The sequence below is a fragment of the Benincasa hispida genome, chromosome 3 (assembly GCF_027475165.1).
Source record: "Benincasa hispida cultivar pf3 chromosome 3, pf3_genome.v1.1, whole genome shotgun sequence".
Taxonomy (NCBI): domain Eukaryota; kingdom Viridiplantae; phylum Streptophyta; class Magnoliopsida; order Cucurbitales; family Cucurbitaceae; genus Benincasa; species Benincasa hispida.
Window position 1 is genome coordinate 61925327 of NC_143480.1, and position 20845 is coordinate 61946171.

The 20845-nt window shown below is 32.9% G+C and overlaps 1 pseudogene; it reads left to right on the forward strand.

The window, feature by feature from the left end:
* The first annotated feature begins 9676 nt into the window (after positions 1 to 9676).
* Positions 9677 to 10783, forward strand: LOC150037437 (uncharacterized; annotated as a pseudogene).
* Positions 10784 to 20845: the final 10062 nt, after the last annotated feature.

Below are 20845 nucleotides of genomic sequence, written 5' to 3' on the forward strand. Positions count from 1 at the left end.
CATAAGGCAGAGGAATGCACTTGGTGCATTAGTAATTCCAAAGGGCATTATAAGCCACTCAAACAATTTCGTATTAGTTTTAAAGGTAGTTTTCCAAACATCTTCTGGCCTTATACGAATTTGGTTATATCTGCTTCAAATATCAATTTTTGAAAACATTTTGGAACCACATAATGAATCAAAAAAATTTATATTCATTTGGGCTTATTCTATAATTTGGTAAGTCTGGCAAAGATGCACTAGGAATTAAGTCTATATGATAGTTGTATAAATCTCTTAAAGGTGTAAATTCATAGGTAATTCCTTAGGATATAAGTCTTTAAAAATATGCAGTAACTTAGTAATGACTTAAGGAGTTTTTGTATCTAGGAAATCCTCATTATGACCTTCAATGACAAGTGCAACTAAGTTTTTGTTATGTTCACTCAAAAACTCATTTTTGGGAATAATAGAGAAGAATTTAAAAGATATACCCATTGAATTTACCTCCCTTGGTTTGTTTGGTAGTAAAACTATCTTCTTGCCAACCCACGTAAATTCGTATGTCTTTTCTCTCCCTTTGCGGATGACCGAAAGATTAAATTGCTACTATTACAGAAACTAAGTTATTAGACATTTCTAAAATATCAAATATGAATAGTCTTGACAATTTTAAAAACGTCATGGGGAAGAATCTCGATTTGCATATTAAAGAACTAGGGCCTGGGGTTTGCTCTTGTTTGAGATATATATATATATATATATATATATATATATATATATTACTTGATAGTTGAAATGTGTCTATTAAAAATTGAAAAAACAAATATTATTCTTGATATTTAAACAGTAGCAAATTATAACATACTGAATTTTACTGTAAAAATGTCAAGTTTAAAGAATCCAAAAAAAATACAAAAACCTCGCATCAAACCTCCGCTTTTTTGTTGATATTTTCTAAAAGTTATAAGTCTCAAGTAACATAGATTTTGTAATGTGGCAAGCATCCATGTCGTTAACTTCACAAATGATTTAGTTTTGTAATGTTTCCCAATGGATAATGCAATAGTCCAAATATCGGTAATATTGATCTCATCTTCTTTCTTCATTCAAACTTGGTAGTCCACGGCCTCCATTTCTTTCTTTTTCTTGATTTTTTTTCTCAACTTTCAATGTCATCACTACTGCTTCACAGATTCCTCCCAAGGGAAATTAGGAGTCAATTAATTCGATTTTGAATTTCTTCTTAAAAGGCCATGAATGTACCGCACTACTTATTGATATTCGGAGAAAAAAAGGCCTACGATCGCTTAAAAAAACGCTATATTTGATCTTTTATAGCATTTTTTGCAAAGTCGTCACAATCCAAACTATTAAAGGTATGAGGATTTTTATAGCATTTTTAAAATGCTATAAAAATTCCAACCTTTTAGTAGCATTTAGTAACACGCTATGAAATATTTACTTATTGTAGTATTTTGCAAATCATATTGATTTTCGTAAAAGGTAATATATCAATTTTAAAAAGTTATAAAAATACTTTTATACCCAGAGGTTATTGTTTGTCTATTATAAGCATTTATCTGTAGCTATAACTATTTGTTTAATTAAAGCTATAATAAGCCTTCAGATGTTCAAAAAAATTTCATCCGATGGCTTTTTTAAGAGAATTTTTTGTAGCTTCTAAATTATTTTTATATTGCTATTATTGTGTTTTATACCTTGCTACACATTAAAAGTGAAATAAAGAAATATTTATAATCCACATAATCAAAATAAGCATTCATACAAGATTCATATTGTCAAAATATATATATATCAATGAGTATCATACATTTAAAGATGGACAAAACATAAACTTTATAAATTACAAAAGCATGAGATCAAAGACCTAGCATGAGAAAAGTATGGCAAAAGATTTACAGTTTGTTGCTTGAGTTGCAAAACCCACTTGATCATCTTTAATATCATATATAACATTTTCAGTGTAAAATAACTAGTCAATGTTTGGTTTATCATCAGTAGTTTGTTTTCTACAGCAGCTGCTTAGCTCAATACTTCGTGAAGAACATGTTGCCTGCAAAATAATTCCAAGATTTCAAAGGACTTTCGGGTTCTGACTTCTGAGAACATGACAAGTTTTAAGATCTTTACAAATAATATTTAAAAAAGGGATCAATGAAGATCAACCTAAGAACCTCTAATTCATTTGTTTTTGCTTTCATTTCATCCAGCTCCTCACAGTACTTTTCTGCATGTGAAGTTTAATTTTCTAATGAGTTTACATAGAGCTCAACAAAAAAAAAATGAAAGAAAATAGAGTTTGTGCATAAAAAAGAAAAATAATGTCACACATCATTGATTTTCTTCATTAATAAAAGATATTCATGGTTGTTCAACTGAAAAATGATAAACAGAGAAGCCATCGAGCACTCTCTAGGCTTTAAAAACCTGTAAGAAATGTGGAAACAAAAGATATTATAGCCAAGAAATTAGAAGAAAGCTCATATAATTAACATATTGAAAATATATATGCACACACATATAATCAATAAAAGCCAATAAGAATCTAACCTTATATCAACTCACTTGAAAGGATTTAGATAGCAATAGTCACGGAAATGGATTCTCTATCGTAGATGAAAACAATGGTTTTTCATGAGCTAGGTTCATTACCAAAAGCAAAAGGATTTTTGTTGCTCTATTGATCCTCTTTATGTCTTTCATGTTTTCTAAAAGAAAGTGACGTGAATTCAACCACTGAACTATTACATGTACTTAAAGAATCAATTATAAGAAGCAAGATAAAGAAGATTCAAGAGGCATTCACACTACATCTTCAAAAACTAGCAAATTCATAAGAACCGACAAATAATTTTGAGACCAAAGTTTTATTTAATGTTAGTTCAATGAGTCAAGAAGAGAATGACATGAAGATGACACGGTAAAAGTCCTATAGTTTGGAAGATGGCACAAGAAAAGTCCTATAGTTTGGAAGATGACACGGTGGTAAAAAAAAAGTGTGCAGATTTTGTGAAAAAAAATGTTGTCAAGTGTGCATTGCATGGGGAAATGTGATGCCAAACCTTGTCAAATATGCATATCTACTTTACGGCCTTCTAGAGGAGATATTTAAGGCAATTTGAAGACTTTCTACATTCCTAGTTTTTCATTTTGACTTATAATTTAGTATGCAATTAAGTTTCAAGTTTCTAGGTGTTATTTTCTACAATTTGCAATTAATTGTATTTGAATGATTTTTGAGTTTCTTGGTCTATCCACGATCATTTGGCCTATAAAATGGCTTGTAATGTTCTTCAAAACTCAGATTATTGATAGTAAAAAACTTGTGCTTATTCAACCCTTTAGTGTTGTCTTTTTCTTTCAAATCTTGCTTTAGATTTGATATTTAAATCAATTCATTAGATTAGTCTTGTTCAAGCTAATTCTGGAGTGAGTTGTCTTAGGATCTAAGAATGATCATCATAGATTCTAAGTTCGATCTAAGTAGCTTTCTTTGTAAGTGTTTGCAAGGATCCTAGAAAGACTTCTAGTTTTGCATCTAACAAACATCGCGGGCGCTTATCAGAAAGTTTGTTTTCAACTAAAAACATATAGATAAGTAATAAAGCATAGTTCGAAGAACAAGATAGAAAGAGCAATAACTTATTGATAAAAAAAACTTTAGATGGCTTTAGCAACATGGATGAGTTTAGTTTCAAAAAGATGCAAAAAGTCAGCTAGAGTTAAAAATCAAAACTCAATATACAAGATGAAAAATCTAAAACTATAGTTTGGTTTTCAAAATTACTATAATAAAAACTACACATTTTTTAAATTATGAAAATACGAATTCTGCATGAAACTAAAAATTTTCGATGCAAAATCACAACCAATAACACCTAAAAGCTATGCTTTTCAAATGAACTTTAAAATGTTAAAATTTGAAAGATCTCTTATTTTCCCAATGTTGAAGTGCAAAACAAAACTTAATAAAGAGTAACATTGTAGCAAATAACAAGTCAAAGATGACTCTTTTTACTTACCTAGCTAGCAGTGTATCGTAAATAACCTACGAAAATTCTTTAATTTACTTGGATGGGTCTCTTTAGCTGGATCAATATTAAAAAACTGGAACCCAATTAATTATAAGTAGAAATTTTAGATTTAGATTTATGTGGGAAGATTCAAGAATATAATTAAACCCAAATTTTGGCTGCAAATCTTCCTAAGGATGGTCTAAGTAACTTGTACCTTCCCCAAAACTAAAGGAAAAACAAACCTTCTACAACAACCTCATGATCGAACCTTAAAACATTGAAGAAAAGAAAACAAAGAGTATAAAGAAATTGAAAAAACAAACTAAACCTGTTTGACGAATGCGAAGAAGTCAAAATCTATCCTCTTTATAGAAGTCAAAAGAAGAACCTAGGTTAAGAATGGAGCAAACCGTAAATGAAACTTACAACTTTACTCTACAACCAATATATAAAATAAGTGGTTAGTGAATAATCATCGATATCTGTTAGAAGTACAACTAAAAAAAAAACTATTTCCAAAAATATTATCAAAATTTAGCTAAGATTGAAAAAGTATATTTAGAAGATAGGTGAGAAAAATTATCAGCTCAAATGAATATTAAGACATGAAGAACTTGGAGGCCGAAATATAAGTATCAAAGGTTGATGGTTAGTTCTAACAATTTGCTATCGATATAATCATTTACGAACTTATGAAAAGAATCTTGACTTTGATTATATCACAACTTCTTGTGATCGAGCCACACATACTTGGTTAGAATTAATATGTTTGCTCCGTGAACAATTAATGCTAGGCCAAACGAAAATATGGAAAAGGGACCATACTTCAAAAAGAAATATGCTTGTTGATACATTGTAAATACGTATAGCAGAGATTCTAAACCCAAATGCAAGCTAACCAAAAAATGGAACAATTTGTAAAAGACTAGAATAGAGAACTTAGAACATCAACCTACGTATAACTCACGAGAGAAAGCTTAGGACATTAAGTTTTTACCTCAATAATTATATGCTCCATGCATCAAAAAATTTGGTACATTTTTCTTTCATAGTATATTGTGGAAGAATATAAATTTTCTACAAGAAAACAAGCAAATCACAAAGTATTATTGACTTCAACATTCTATTATTTAACTAATTGCATAAAAATAATATGAGGGTTGCTAAGTTAATATATATGCTAGTTCTTACACGTACAATTGGGATTCAATGAGGAAAAAGAATTGGTAAGAAAGAAAACAAAGATCAACTCTAAAAAAAATCCAGTTTTGAACATATCAAAGTCTAACAAACCTTTCATAAACCCTTTACCAATAGCATTATGATAGTTCCCTAGGCCACATAAAGCCAAACTCATACAACTATATGCCTTGCTATAATTCAAGTTCAATTTCAATGGATTTCAAACAGTTTGAATTTCAATGGATTTCAAACAGTTTGCATGCCAACAAAGTGTACAATTGCTGCCCTACAAAGTTAATTTCCTTTTAGACATATTAAAAAATTGTCATTAATATAATTAGGGATGAGGGGAAAAAACAAATAAGAATCTTTTTAAAAGAAACTGTCTTTGCATGCCAACAAAGTGTATAATAGAGAAATTGCCACATGGGACTCACTCTTCACCATTGTTCCATTTATCGAATTACTAACCTTTCTTTTGCTCTCAGGTCATGCAAACAAAGAAGAAAAGAAAAAGATTTCCTGCAAAGTTCTATCTACTGCTCGATCTCTCATGGACAAATTGAGGCATACACAAAGCTTTTGCAGGATCTAAAGGCAACATTAGAGGGGGTGAATAGGGTTGACTACCAATTTTTTTTTAAAAATAATTTTATCTTCAAACAATGCTCAATAAAGTTAACCCACTAATTTGATTAAAGAAAATTTATGCTAGACAAAACTTAAATCATGCAAGCTATGATAATTTCAAATTTAAAGACAATTTAATCAAGGATAAATTTAAATAACACACTAAAAATTAAATCATGCAATTTGGAAAGATTAAAAAAAATAACTAAGACAAGAAGCAAAAAATTTGAAAACAAGAAATAAAAGAGAGAGATGAAGAGAAAACATCGGGAATTATAGTGGTTCGGCAAATTGCCTACTCCACTCTCCAAAACTCCTTCTTGGGTATTTCACTAAGTGGTCCTCTTGCAGGTGAGGACCAAACCGACACACGACCCTCCTCTTTTTCCTAGGTTAAAGAGAAACCCAAGATCCTTTTTTACTGGTTCAGGATCAAACCAATTTTTTTTTCTCACAACCCAAGGTGTACCCACACCTTAATATAATTCCCAAAAAATAAAAAAATAAATAATAAAAAAAAACCTCACAATATTACCTCTTGAAGGCTAAATACATAAGTTTAGCACTAAAAAAAAAACTCACAAAAATAACTCTAGGCCAATTTAGGAGCAAGGAGGACAAGAATTTGAGAGTAGAGAGAATTGAGAGCTTAAGACTTGATAGCTTTTGGTGTGTCAATGAAGAGTAAAATCAAGTCGAATTTATAGGTGAGTTGGATAAATTTTGGCCATTGGATATGATTGCAAATGAAGGGTAGAGATTAAAAAAAAAGAAAAGAAAAGGATTTGAAAAGGAATTTTGAAAGATTGGAATTATTGAGATTTGGAGAATAAAAAGGATTTGAAGGATGAAAATTTAGGAAGAAAATCAAATTTGAAAAGGCTGAAATTTGGTGAGAATTTGGAGAAAATTGGATCAGGAAATTAAAGAAAAATAAGAAAATAAAACTGAAAATAAAAAATAGCCGGATGATATGAGCACCACGCGCACAGGGGAGGAGATTGAGTGTCATGCGCTACATTCTATGAAGAAACTGCAGGTACGTGCGGCGCACGCGCGCGTCTGCACGTGAAGCTAGGTGACCGCCACTTGTCATTATCTCATTCGTCCACGGTTGCCACATCATGTGCCACATCATCGCCACGTCAACAAAAAGTGGCCGGTTGGAGCGTCACATCATCCGCCACGTCAGCTGACACATCATCAATATTGACCATTTGTGTGCCACGTCAGCAACCACGTCAGCAAGGAGTCACGTGTCACTGCCACGTTGGATTTCCTCTCCAATCTTCTTTTGCTTATAACTTTCTCGTTTGAACTCCGATTTGAGCAATTCAAATTGCATTGAACTCGTCTTTCCGAGCTCTACAAGATAGTGACTCTGAAACACTGAAAATGTTAGTACAAAAAATCTGAGTTTGTTATCATCAAAATACTTGGTTTGATTGAAGCCCTAAAGCTAACAGCTTTCAATTAAAAGAGAAAGGAAGAAGAATTAGTACACAATCGATTATAGTGGTTGGATATGTTGGATGAAAATTTAACCCTTCAAAATAAGAGGGAACCAATCTTTTGGTTAGAGAATCCCACATTGAAAAATTTGGTATTGAAAGCCTTCCTTATATACTCCAATCTTGAGTGTTGGGTTTGGGTCCCAAGGGGTACTCATGTTTTGAAGGGAGTGAGGAGATAGACCAATGTGGGTTCGATGGATGTCCCACACGTGCGCAGTCTTTTTCGCTCCCTACGCTGAGGGCCTATAAAAAGGCATAATTCATTCTTCACTTCTCATTTCATTTTTCCTCTCCTCTTCCATTTTAGTTTTTCGAGCACTGGGTTTAGAAAGGGTGTGTGTTACGGTCGGTAACAGTGCATTTTCGATCGGGTTTCTTTTGGCTTTTTTATCCTAGGGACGACGTGGCAATTTTCAGATCTACTTGCACACTTGGGCAGAGCCGCAAAACGTCTTAAAGAGAGCGAGCTCCGCGACTCAGCCTATAACGAGTTTCTGTTTTACAGGTTTTACTCTTTATTTGACCGTCATGTCTTGGCCATTTACTGTTCGTCGTTCTGAGGGTCCTGCTGAATCCAACAGGATATTTACCTACATCCACTATATATAATCTTCAAGCTTTATTTGCATTCAAAATTCCAATCAGTAAGAAAAGCTTCTAAAATAGATAAGTGTTCACTTACTCTCTCTCTTTTTCAATAATTTTATATTGATCTCATCATCTTTTTTTAGTCTTTGACTTGTTTACATATAAAGAAGAGAGAAAAAAATAGAAGATAAAAGTATTTCACTACAAGAAAAACGGGAACTCCCGATGCCATTTTAAGGCATCGGGAGTTCTCTCCCGACGAAGTAAAGGACCATCGGAAGTTCCCTGGGAACTCCCGACGCCGTAAAGGTTCGTCAGGAGTTCTCCGGGAACTTCCAACGCATCCAAACCGGCGTCGGGAGTTCCTCGGGAACGCCTGACACATTAAAGTGGCATCGGGAGTTCTCGAGGAACTCCCGACGGATCTTCCAATGCCCGTCGGGTGGCATCGAGAGAGGGGTCTGATTTAAACCAGACCCTTCTTTTTCTCGTGCACATCGAAAGAATCTTGCAGTTCAAAAAACCCTAACCCCCCTCGATTTTTTAGCTCACTGTTGCCCCATTTTTCTTCTTCCCTTCACGCCCCTGCCACTCCCCCCTGTCCCTGCCCTTCTTCATGCCTACCCTTCCCCCTTCACGCCGCCGTCCGCTGTCCGCCACCGCCTTCCCCCTCCATTGCTTGTAAATTTTTTGTTTATTTTCAAGCTTTCATCAAGGTTCGTGCACATCCATTTCATTTATTTTCTCTTATTTTGTATCTTAATTTAAGCCATTGTTTTAAATTTCTAGCATGTTGGTAATGTTGGTAATGTTTAATTTTTAGCATGTTACTAATGTTGGTAATTAATGTTGCTAATGTTTAATTTCTAGCATGTTGGTAATCTAATGTGAATTATGAATTATGGATTGTTGATGTTATTGTGGGTTGAGTTTTTTTTTTTTTCTTTTAATTCTTAAGGTTATTGATTACTTAATTTAGAAAAAAATATTGTACTTAACACATTTAATATTTTAAAAAAGTTTAAAGAATCTACTAGACATAAAACTAAATTTTGTGTCTAATAGAAAATTGAACTTTAAATTTTGTGTCCAATAGGCTTGTAAATTTTAGAAGATGTTGAATAGATGAAAGGCCTATATTAGACACAAAATTGAAAGCTTGGAGACGTACTAAATAAAACATTTGAAAGTTGTTAAGACAATTTAAGCAGTCTAGGGAGCTATTTTTTTATTTTGCCTTAAGAAATGAAAATTATGGAACTCAATGCTTAATAATACTTTGTACTTTATCCTCTAATCCAGGTTATTGTTTTGGATTACAAGTTGGTCAGAAAATATTTATTTTTAAGGATGAATAAAGAATGGATTAAACTAAGGAATAAGTTATCAGTGGAGTATAGAGAAGGAGTATCACAGTTCTTAAATATGGCAAGGTTTGTAAATGATTCCGGACGAATAAGATGTCCATGCAAGAATTGTATGAATTCAATTTGGGAAAAGATAGATATTGTGGAACGAAATATATTAACATATGGAATATCTCCCTCATATTGTGAATGGGTATATCATGGAGAGCTAGTAAACTTATCTAGAAGTCATACACGTCATTCAATACAAGATGTTGAAGTAGATAGTATAGAGAGTAATGTTGTCGAAGAAAATGAGATGTTGAATCTTATAAACGATTTACAAGTTCCAATTGAAAACGAAAATGCAAATGAAAGAAGGATTAAGAATAATGAAATGTCCTTTAATGGTCAAGAAAGAGATACCACGAACTTATTCGAGGATTTAATGACCGAAGCACGTAATGAATTATATCCTGGGTGTTCGTAATTTTTGTCCTTAAACTTTTTAGTGAAGTTAATGCATATCAAAGTTCTGAACGGCTGGAGTAACAAATCGTTTGACATATTGCTGGAATTGTTAAAAGCAGCGTTTCTAGCTGGCACCTCTATACCTACTTCCTTTTATGAAGCCAAGCGAAAATTGCATGATTTAGGCCTAGGTTATGAGTCTATTCATGCGTGCAAATATGATTGTGTATTGTATTGGAAAGAGTTTGCAGATTTGTAACAATGCCCTGTTTGTGGTGAGTCTCGGTACAAAGTTAATGATGGAAAGGGTAAAAAAATACCACATAAGGTATTGCGTCATTTTCCATTGATACTGAGATTAAAAGGATTGTTTGCATCAAAAGAAGGCTCTTCTGACATGAGATGGCATAAAGATAAGCGAGTTGAAACGGATGATGTATTGCGACATCCAGCTGATGCAGAGGAGTGGAAACATTTTGATCGTGAATTCCCTCATTTCGCTTTAGATCCTCGAAATGTTCGTTTGGGATTAGCTTCAGATGGCTTCAATCCGTTTGGAAATATGAGCACTTCTTATAGTATGTGGCCTGTGGTGATAATTCCTTATAATTTGCCCCCTTGGAAATGCATGAAGGAAACAAAATTCTTCATGTCTTTGCTAATACCTGGTCCAAAATCTCCTGGAAAGGAAATTGATGTTTACTTGTAACCGTTGATTGAAGAGTTGAAAGAGTTGTGGACAATTGGTGTGCGAACTTATGATTCTGTTGCTGGTGAGTTTTTTCAACTATATGCTACCTTATTATGGACGATTAATGACTTCCCTGCGTACGATGACTTATCTGGGTGGAGTACAAAAGATTATCAAGCATGTCCAATATGCAAAGAAGATAACTCGTCCTTCGGGATAAGAGAGAAAATATCATTTATGGGATATCGACGTTATCTTTCGGAGAATCATAGTTGGCGTCGAAGTAGACAACATGATGGAAAAGTTGAACGTAGACCTCCACCAGTCGTAATGAATGGATAAGAGATATTACAACAAATAAATACGCTAAACTTTTCTGTGCTTAGCAAACATCCATCGAAGCAAGATAAAAAAAGAAAGCGAATTCTAAACTGGACTAAAAAAAGTATTTTTTCCAACTTCCATATTGGTCCAGACTATTGTTACGATATAAATTGGATGTAATCATATTGAAAAAAACATATGCGACAATTTGGTGGGCACATTGTTAAATATTGAAGGAAAGACAAAGGATAGAACAAACGCTCGATTGGACTTACAAGATTTGAAGATAAGAAATGACCTACACTTGATATAGGTCGAGAACAGATTTATAAAACCACACGCAGCATACACATTAACAAATGGTGAACAGATTTTGTTTTGTAAGTATTTGAAATCAGTGAAATTCCTTAATGAATTTGTATCTAACATATCACGATGTGTCAATGACAAAGATGGAAAAATATTAGGGCTGAAAACACATGACTGTCATGTGTTGCTTCACAGACTACTCCCTATTGGTATTCGAGCATACCTACCGAAGAATGTATCCAATGCTATTGTTAAGTTGTGTACATTCTTTCGCGACTTATGTGCAAAGACAATATATGTAAGTGATTTGAACAGACTACAAGCAGGCATCATAGTCATACTTTGTAAATTGGAGAGAATATTCCCACCTGCCTTTTTTGATATAATGGTACACCTTGCAGTTCATCTACCATATGAAACCAAAGTGGTGGGTCCAGTTAGTTACAGTTGGATGTATCCTATTGAAAGAACTTTACGAACATTAAAACAATTTGTACGGAACAAAGCACATCCCGAGGGGTCTATAGCAGAAGCATATGCAATGAATGAATCATGGAACTTCTTCTCACGATATCTAAGTGGGATTGAAACGAGATTCAATAGAGATGAACGAAATGATGATAACATTCCCGATCACGAGATATTTGGTGAATTTGAATTATTTAGGCAGAGGGTACGACCATTAGGGGCGTCAACTTTACGGATGCTATCAGCGGAGGAAAAGCGTATTGCACATTGGTACATTCTCAATAATTGTAAAGAAATAACAGACTATCGCAAGTACGTTTCAAACTTTTTCCTTTTCTAAATTCTAGGGTATCTTCTTTGATATAACATTTAAATGATAAATATTGTAAGCAACATTTGAGGTTAATTCGTCGTGAAGCTCAAAGCGCTTCAGACTTATATATAAAACATCCACGCAAATTTTTCGATTGGTTCAAATCTCAAGTATACATAGTCATTTTGTAGGCAACGGTTGAGGGATGATTCATTTTTCGTATTCATTTTCTCGCTCTCTCCATGTATCTCGCTCCCTCCATGTATCTCGCTCCCTCCATGTATCTCGCTCCCTCCATGAATCTCGCTCCCTCCATATATCTCGCTCTCTCCATGTATCTCGCTTGCAAAGATGCCCTCAGCAACAGCTTCACACCCTGACTGACATCCAAAGTAATGACTTTCTCCACCAAAGCACCAACGTCTTTGATATTAAACTTGATCAGGGGAGTAATACTAGAAATGGTGGACATTAGTTTCACAGTCAAATCATCCATCACCATGTAAGGACTAGAATCTCGCTCTCTCCCTGCCTCTCGCTCTCTCCCACCATGCCTTGCAAAACATATGTTAATTTAATTCAACTTTTTTTAAAATCTTAAAAGGGATCACTATTTTATGCTCTATTTTAATTTACTAAACATATGTTAATGACTTGACTGTGATTTATAATTCTTCTTTTTACTGAAATTCCAACTTTATTTCCAAATATTATATAAGATACAATAAGCAGTCAAGGTCTCAAAAGTAGGAATGGTTGACAAATTACTTTTACTTGGTAAAGCACACATCATTTTCCCTTCCAAAAAAGGTTTCCTGGAAATGCTCTGAAAAGTTCACAAAAATTTTATTTATTTTTTTATTTAAATTTATGCATGTCCCAATATAATTTCACACGCATACAATTATAAAAATATGTTGGGATAATAATAACGGGTAAAAGTGAATAATAGATTAATGTTATACAAACATAAAGACAAAGTTATCCTATGCATGCACTAATATTATTTTGAGATAAGCTAGCTCTTCTTACATACTTCTCATGCAAATTTAATTTTTACTAGATTCCAATCTAAAAGATCATATAGGACTTTTAAAAATTGAAAAATAGAGGAAATTGAATTCTTTATCGATATAACATTTCAATGTTTTTGTTTTTTGTAGAATGATGTTCGGAGATGAGCTGGGGCAATTGTTAAAGATGTTGTGTTCAAGAAGTGTTCTAGATGTTGTTCTCATTTTACTTCTTTTATGTATTTCTGAATATAATGGACAAGTATTCTAGAGTTGGGACAACGTTTGGATATTGTAATTTTTTACTTATTATAAAATGGACTTCATTTTCGTTTATATAAATCTTTATTTGGTATAATATGTTTCACAGGATTTCAGATTAAATTTTAAAAAATTACAAACGATATATTAAATTTTAATACTCCCCACCCATATAGGATCCCCGACGCACTCTAAAACGGCGTCGGGAGTTAGGGGGAACTCCGGACGCCTATGTGGCGTCGGGAGTTGGGGGAACTCCGGACACCGTTTTAAGGCGTCGGGAGTTAGGGGAACTCCCGACGCGGTGTAGCCCATCGGACGTTCCAGGAACTCCCGACGCCTTATACTAAGCGTGAAAAATTCGTCGGGAGATCCTCTCCCGACGAATTTTTCACACTTTCCCGACTAAATATGACGTCAGGAGAGGCCAGATTTCCTGTAGTGTTTACTCCTCATCAGTTTACTGTTTTGAACTAACTTTTTTGTTATAACAACTTTGATGCAGAGAAAAGAGAGAAATTTGCTTCAGCTTTCTAACAAATCTATATTCAATTACATTTAAACTCAACAAAAATAAAATTAGAAGAAAAGCCAAGAACAAGGACAAACCGAAACTAAGAAGACAATGATTTTGAGTAGATAACTATCCACAAAGATATAATTATTTTCTTAGTTCGAATCATAATCAAAATCTATTGCCCCATGAATGCCACAAAATCAAAATAGAGCAGAGAAATCAAATCAACCACAAAATAAATATCAAACCCTTGTAGACAAGTGTGTTTAGCGACTACGAGAGAGATTGATGGGAAGAGGGGGATATATCCAAAACCAATGATAGAGTGAGAGGAAGTTGGCAATCGATTTGCTTTTTAAGAGAAGAAGACAAGATAAATTGATATATATCTATATCAATAGAAAACACTAAGAATTTAATATAAACAAACCATAATATGAATCTAATCAACATGACTAAGATCAGTTCATATTGGTAAATGTAGAAGCAATTCTTCAAAAAGGAAAGTATACAATAACCACGAGCAAATTATACAAGTGATGTGCATTACCGTCTAAAAGCATTGGCTTCAATTTCAGTTTTACCCTGTGAATCATATGTCTAATGCCGAATGTGGCCTCCTTGGAACTAGATGGTTCAGTGGTAATCGCGACAATAGATGAACTAGGTAGGGGCTCTCGGGGGGGATTTTTTTAAAGGGGGGGAGTTTTTGTGTTTGTGGGGGGGGGGGGGTGTGTGTGGGGGGGGGGGGGGGGGGGTTGATGAACTCTTAAATCTCTTAAATCCATCATCGACCAGTTCTTGGTGGCGCTCCTTCTCCTCCTGGATCTGATTGCGGAGCTCATCCAACTTCATCTACTTCGCCTTTCACATGCTCTCTATGTTTCAGAGACTGCCAGTGTAGCATCCTTTCTTGTTCAAGAGCTTCAGCGCCATGTCTGTAACTGAGTTTTAGATTGGGGATCAGATTGTTCAGCAACCAACGTTGTGGTTTTGTGTGGAAGAATCTGATTTGTGTTGAAGAATCCAATTTGGTGGTAGAAAAAAAGTGATTGATGAAAGAGAAATGGGGATTTAAGGATGATTAATGAAAATCAGAGGGAACGAAAAGTTTTGCCACTGATAGAGAGACGAAGAGAATGAGAAGATAATGATGCTCGGAAACAAATGTGATCGATGGTGGAGCTACCCGATCATGGATATGCTCTAAAGAACAATGGAGAAGATGGAGAGGATGAAGAAGATGGAAGTGATTGAATGAGAAAATGTTAAATTAAAAGTCTGAGAAGGAAAAAGGAAAAGGCATAGCGTTTTTCCTCATCTTTTCGATGTAATTTTGACTACGAGTGTAAATTTCCATATCCCATTTATTCTTTTAATAGCCTTTTTCATGAAAGAAAAAAAAAACTATCCTAAAATGCTATTGAAAAAGATAATTGTTGTAGTGAAATCATTTCTTGCATTCAATTGGTATCATTGACCAATGTATTCTTCTACTATCTAGTTATATTACTGCAATCTAGACATGATTGATACAAGATTAATTTGCTCATCATAGTCTTCTTGTCCACTTTTCACTATTTGATGTAAGAATCTTACCTTCAACATCTTCCTCATTTTTCCCCAATATTTCACTGCTTTAATTTCTTGCCTATTTTTCTTCTATTTGATGTATAATTGGTCCCACCATGCTGCTATCCCTTCTTTCAATTTGAATTTTACCAACTTATCTGTTTTCATGGATATCCATGCATTCAAAGAAATCTTCTTCTTGTTTGATCCAATCTAAGAAATTTCCCATGTCTGATCGTCCATCAAAGTATGACAAATCAATTTTCGGCTTGTATCCCTTCTTCTTCTTTGTACATTTTTGTGTTCTCCTTGTTGTTGGACTATCATCATCACTTTCTTCACCACTTGAAAAGTCATGAGTATCACTACTAGATGATGAGTTTGACTCTTGGACTATTTTTTCCTTTCCTTTTCTTGGTTTTCTTATGGATGGATTGTTAATATGATTCTAGTTTGATAGAAAGTTTATGATATATGTTCCTTGTTTCAATAAGATCGTCTGATGCTAATCATTTAACTATATATCATCGAAATTTTGAAGTAGTGTAGTCGGACGCTTGAAAGAGATGTGTGTAGTTATTGGTGTGAAAGAGTTGTTTAGTTGTTGGTAGTTGGTTTTGTAATTGTTGGTTTTAGAAGAAATGGTACATTTTGTTATTGTCTGATGTTGATAACTTAGCCATGTATAATTGAAAATTTGGAGTTTTTGTAGTTAGTGATTTGCAAGAATTGTGTAGTTTTTATTTTATAGGAGTTGTGTATAGTTATATTGTTTTGCAGGAGTTGTGTATATTTGTTGGGTTTGCAGGAGTTGTGTAGTTATATGGTAAATTGCAAGAGTTATGTGATTGTTAGTTTGTAGATGTGCTAGCTAATTTGATATAAGTAATTTAGTACATTTGTTATTTGTGTATAAAGTACAAGTTGGGTATTACGAGTTATATTTGGGTGTGAATATGAATTTCAGGTTTAAAGTTTGTTTGAGGTCAATTATAGGTTGCATATGAGGGGTGCCACTAACCTAATTTATTTTTTTTCCAAATAGGTATGCTTCATCAGAAAAAAGAAAATCAACAAAAGTGTATGGTTGGCGCTTCAACACTGTCAATAAAAACATATAATGACAGACAATATATATCAAGAAAATATAGTTTTGTTGACGGGCATAAAACATCAACAAAAATGATAAATTTGATAGGTGTTGGAACAACTGACAGCAAAAAATGTCAACATTACCTTACACTGATGTTTGAAAAATGTCCACAAAGAGACTTTTATTGACAGTTTTCTATATAGTTGACAGCCAAAAACCGTCAACATACCCTTTGTTGACAGCTATAAACGTCAATAAGGGTTTTCATTGACTTTTGTGGCCTTCAACAAAACTCTTTTCCTTAACATTCAAGTTTTGTTAACGGGACTTTATGGATGTTTTGTGGCCATCAACAAAGGTGTTTTTTTGTCATTTTTGGCCATCAATAAAGGCTAAATTTGTATTAATGCTTGCAACTCTTGGAGCCTTTCTTGGATTGTTGATTTGTTGGAACTTTCTATTTCTTGGGTAGAAAATTGTTCATCATTTTCGTTTTGTATTTTGAGTCTTTCTTTATCTTCTTTCCATACTTCTTCCCAAATAGATTGACCTATCTTCATTCTGGTTTCCTTTAATTTGGTCTACTGAATTTTTCGCAACTTTCTCTTTTCCTTTGTCAACTTGTACTGCACTAAGTTTAGTGTTTTCCCTCGTTAATCCTTTAAACTTTTTTTTGTAGATCTGCAATAACTTCTTTTACTCTCATCATCCTTTCAGGTGAACCCTCCAAAGGAAGGATGCAATGTTGGATATCGAACATAATCAAGTTGGCGACCAAAGTGGAGCCTTGGAAGTAGTCATGGTGTGATCCGTAGTTGAACTCTATTGGATAGGTGGTATGCTCGGGTGAAAAGGATTGTTGGGAAACATTGGTTAAATAAGATAAGGATTGTGGAGATAGTTTGAGGGTCGTTGTCCCTATCAAGACATGGCCTCATACCAATGGAAATAATCATTCTCACTTATATACCCATGAGATAGTCATTCTCACTTATATACCCATGATCCTCCTCAATGGTATGATATTGTCCATTTGGGCATAAACCCTCATGGCTTTGTTTTTTGTTTTACCCAAAAAGCCTCATACCAATGGAGATAGTCATTCTCACTTATATATCTATAAACCTCCTTGTTATTTTCTACACGAGTAAAACTCGCCGATGGAATAGGCTTCTTCCTTACTCGTTTCTGAATATTTGGAGTTAGTCATCCTTCTCTCGTTATTTTCTACACGAGTAAAACTCGCGGATGGAATAGGCTTCTTCCTTACTCGTTTCTGAATATTTGGAGTTAGTCATCCTTCTCCGCATAATCTTTTTCCAAGCTCTGATACCAATCTTAGTGGAGCTCAAAGCCTTGGAGCGATTATAAGGGTGAGCATTAGCCTTTATATATAGGGCTTAGCTCATGGATTAATGGGCTTTGATTATAAGGGTTGTTAATCATATTAACCACAGTAACTAACTAACAACTTAACTAAGGGAAGAAATAACATAAAATAATTAAGCTAGATTCAAAGAGAGCTTGGACAAAGCTAAATTATAAACTGAACCCTAAATTATCTAACTAATCTACATCAAAAAGAGATGACTTTGGTAATTTTTATAGTGGTTCGAAATCCCTGTTTCACTTTACAAGACCCATCCATGTGTATTTTATTGTAATAGTTTTCTTAAGGGTGAGAACCAAATCGATTGATCACTCTTTTTATAGGTTCCAGAATCAATCCCGATCCTTTTGTAGGTTTAGGATCCAATTTATACCAATCCTTTTGACGAGTTCAAGATGAAACCACTATATACTCAATCCTTTCTGAGTTAGAATTTATTTTTGCTTAATGATGATGTAAGAAAAAGATTAAAATTGTTAAGTTTTACAAAATGGGACAAAAGTCTTTTTTTGCTTGAGATTTGAGTCTTTTAATCAATTTTCCCTTTTTCCTTCTTTTTCATTTTCTTTAATGAATTTCTTGTTTTTTTAAAAAAAAATGTCTCATGTTTTTAAAAAGAAAATAATAATTTAAAGTCAGTCTAAACATAACTCGAAGAAGAGATCGGATGAAAACTGAATTCTAATCTCATATGTAATTGAACTAAAAAAATGAATAAAATTAAATAATAATAAGTGTTGTTTTTAAATATAGAAAAATAAACTAAAATATTTATAAAATATAGTAAAATTTTAGAAATATTAATGATAAACGTTGATAGACACTGATAGAAAGTCGATTTTGAAACAGGTACCTAGCACACGTTATGTCCACATTTTGAAATAAAATCAGACAATTTCTTTTTGTTTTGAAATTTCTCAAACCACTTTTGATCATGATAATTGAAATATGAAAAAACGCTTTTTTAAACACTTGTGGTTTGGATTGATTTAGGGGAAAAAATCATTTTTATTTAGATAATTTTGATAAAAACGATTTAAAATAAAAATACTCATGTATTTGACAACTTTTTTTCAAATGTATTTATATATGAGTTCATGTGTGTTTGAAATACATTTTGAAGTATTAATTTTAATAAAAATGTTTTTGTTAAAAGTGTTTTTGTTAATATCAAATTTCTACAAAGGATGACAATAAATACATCATGAACTGATAATTTAAAATAATGGTCATTAGAATTAGAGATGTCCATTGGATAGGGTGGGGTCGGGATGTCATTCCCCATCCCCGTCCCTGCTCCCCACTTCATTCCCCATCCCCGTGAAATTTTCCACAGGAATTGGGGCGGGGATTCCCGCAGGGAATTTTTTCCCGTTACCTTTTTTTCAAAAAAAAATATTAATTTAAATCAATAAATTTTAATTAAATAATTAACTTTATCACTAGTTTATCATTATTAATTTTACATGACGATTTGAATTTAAAGATAAATTACTCAAATTTTGGCCTAAAAAAGCTAATTAATTTTTTAGTAGAAAGAAATAAATATAAATCAAATTATTTACATATATAATCTAAATTTAAATATTCAATTTAAACATATTCATTATCTTTCCCAATAAATAATCAAATTTGAAATTTAAATGTAATATTTATATAATAATAATAATTACATAATATTAGAGAATTATACTAAATAAATATGTAGAAGCTAATCGGGACAAGGACGGAGAAGGGGGCAGGGGCAGGTCACGAGAATTTTTTTCTCCACTCCCTCACTCATTCTCTGTCTAATCGAGGAATCCCCACCTCGTTCGGGGCAGAGTCCCGTAGGAAAATTGGATATCTCTAATTAGAATTGGTCGTTTGGGGTGGTCGAAAGTGGCCATCGTGATGGTGGCCAAGTAGGCCAACGACAGTGGTCGGGATGGTGACCAGAAAACATAGTAAAAGTGAAGTAGATGACTTTGAAATATTTTGATAATTTTAAGAATTGTACAAATTAGGGAGAGGTTAGCAATTAAACATAAAGTCATTCTTCTAAAAGTTGAATTCCTAGTGTTTACTCTAAACCAACTTATTTTATCAACTCATTTTTCTAAAATTTATTTGAGTGCTTGCCAAATACTTCAATTTTTTTTTTCAAAATGACTTATTTTTTAGATCAAACACTTGAAAAGGTATTCAAACACACTCTAAGTCAATGAAGAAGAAGAAGAAGAAAAAAAAAAAAAAACCTCAATTGACAAATAATCAAGTGCCTCGGGACCAAATTTAATTGTTAATTTACAATAAATTAAATTACAATTTTAGTCATCAAACTATATTTGTTGAGTGCTTGAATTTTTAAAATTACAAAATACAAATATAGTTTCCAAACTTTCAAATTATTTAAAATTTACAAATTTATTAGACACAAAATTGATGATTTATGATTTTTTTCAAATTTATATTTAATAGATTAATTAATTTTGAAAAAAAAAATCAAAACTTTTAGTATCCTATTAAACACAAAATTGAGAGTTTTGAGACGTATTAGATACTTAAACATCTACAAAACTAATTAGACACAAACTTCAAAAATACAAGGACGAAACTTTTACTTAAATACTTTACCCACAAATTGAAGATAAAATTGAGTCAAGATCGAATAAAATCTTTAAACTTTTTATTCAGTGTAGTTGTAACTCTTTACAATGCTAAAGTAAGTCGTCAAAACTTGATTGGAATAAGAGAAATCAATAAAAAAGTTCTTCGATGGTCATACTAATTAATCGACGAGTTAGAACAAGAAGGAGAAAATGACGAAAGTATGGCGGAAGATCATGAAATTTGTTTAAGAAAAGCCAAACATGTCGTAATTTTTACTTATAATCTAGAAACTAGCGATACTTATACTCAATATTACAATATGTAATTTAAGTTAATTATAGGAGCAATTGCAACTATAAAAATCAGTCTCAAAATTTGACAAATATAACACAATTCAAAAGAATTTGTTTATAACAAAGTTTAAAGTCTATTGTTGATAGATTTTGATATATTGGTAATTCTTTACCAATATTGCTATATACTTAATTATTAGTTCTAAAAGTGTTATCCATTGCAATTACTCATAGTTATAGGGTACAAGAATCACACACA